General features: G+C 41.7%; 1 non-coding gene across 1 annotated transcript; it reads left to right on the top strand.

Annotated features, from left to right (window-relative positions):
• The first annotated feature begins 1,193 nt into the window (after nucleotides 1-1,193).
• On the top strand, nucleotides 1,194-1,282 carry trnar-ucg (transfer RNA arginine (anticodon UCG)). Its single transcript is given in 2 exon segments — nucleotides 1,194-1,230; nucleotides 1,247-1,282. It is a non-coding gene; the product is annotated as a tRNA-Arg (tRNA).
• Nucleotides 1,283-1,804: the final 522 nt, after the last annotated feature.

Genomic DNA, 1,804 nt, shown 5'->3' with positions numbered 1-1,804 from the left:
GACCAAAGAGCACCTCCTTCCCCCAGTCAGTGAAGTCCCTCACACATCAACTCACAGCTTTACACTCTGTCCAAACAGCACTTTCTAATTAGTAATTATTCATAAATTACACTAACTAAAACATTAGTGACCTGACCAATTACAAGGTAGCTATTTGAGGGTTTTTAAACAAAGAGCTTTTTTCCCTATCCCAAAGGCTCTTTTCAGATCCACCCACAGTATCTGAAAGGGTTGATTACTGTCTGAAGTCTGCTGTACCCACACCTCTGTCTATCCCTCTTCATCTAGAACAACCAGCATCATCTTCCATTCCTTTCACCATCATGTGTTTAACTCGCTTCTCCTTATAGACAGTCAGATATCAATGTAATAATGAAATGATCTGTGTCAGTGCTGGCCATTTCCCTGTCCTGATTTCAGACCCTACTCTGGACACTTGTTTCCCATTCCAGGACCTTCTTGTATTAATATTCAGCACCACCTGTCAGTCAGAAACTTGTCTCAATGAACCGATCCTTTTACTGAACTTCCAACTGCTGCTGTCTATTTCTCGAGGGAAAGAGCTGCTCACTGGAAAAGGATGTGAGGGGAATGTAACCCGGCTGCTGGTGAGACGGTCCCGTCTTCTTAATCAAAATTTTACTACAGTGATTCCCAGATTCCCAGCTGGTCTGTTGAGGATTTTGTTTTCACAGAAATATCTTGTTAAATACAAATCTGATTCCAACATGTCAGTAACAGGACAGAATGGGAACCTTTTAAAAGGATGAAGCAACTATTTCAGTGGCTTCTCACTGTCCCCCTGAAGCCTGTGTGAAGGGGAATTACCAATAGTCTGTAATTTATTACTTCCACACCGAGTTTGAGTTATTTGTCGCGTGAAAGGTTGCTGAACGGAGTCTTTTACTGTCAGTTACGGATGAGAAGTTGACAAAAATTGGCAAAATAAAGCTGTTCATAAAATAGCACCAGCAATTTGAGTCGGTAAAAGCAAAATTGTGTTTTAAAAGTTTATTTAAACCGCTACGGGAAAATAGATTTTTATGTACTTTTCCAGTCGATCACTTCTTTTCCACAGTGAAATTGGCGGCTTTCACAAATTCAAATATTGTGCCAGGTTGACAGGTTCAACCAATGATTTTTTATATTTTGTGCTTCGAGATTCTCTGATTGAATCATTCATGTAAGCTAATGGCTGTGTGGCCTAATGGATAAGGCGTCTGATTTCGATATATTCTATGATGTTATCAGAAGATTGCAGGTTCGAGTCTTGCCACGGTCATTTTGACCCGCAAGGATTTGGGGATTGAGTCGGGGACTGAACAGATTGGAAACCCGACATGGACTCAATGGGGCGAATGGCCTCCTCATGTGCTGTCACAGACTTTATGAGAAGAGGGTGACCAATCAGAAGTGGGCTGGGGTTCCAGCGGGTTCAAACTGCAGGAATTCCTGGTCCCTGAATGACTGAGCTGAAACTGCTCAGTTTCACTGCAGGAAACACCGTCTCGGGGGAAATAACATCACAAATAATTCCATTTGACTAATTATTCAATTATAAAACAATGTGAAGGTGTGATGTTACTTTTCACTGTGAGGGGAGAATCCGCCATCTGGGTAAATCAGCAACTTTATAACATCGTCTGTACGTTTAGAAAAGAAACGATGAAAACTCTCCCCATAACCCTGGTGTGGTGGAAAGGCTCAATTCAGAGATTGGAATATAACGAGAGCAGAACATAAATCATTAACTGATATTTCCGGCATAAAACACACCCCAGCTCCCGTTCCCATGTCACTGCTG

Source organism: Heterodontus francisci, unplaced genomic scaffold (genome assembly GCF_036365525.1).
Source record: "Heterodontus francisci isolate sHetFra1 unplaced genomic scaffold, sHetFra1.hap1 HAP1_SCAFFOLD_61, whole genome shotgun sequence".
In the NCBI taxonomy this organism is placed as follows: domain Eukaryota; kingdom Metazoa; phylum Chordata; class Chondrichthyes; order Heterodontiformes; family Heterodontidae; genus Heterodontus; species Heterodontus francisci.
The sequence above is the reverse complement of the archived record's forward strand: the minus strand, read 5'-3'. Positions and strand labels throughout refer to the sequence as shown.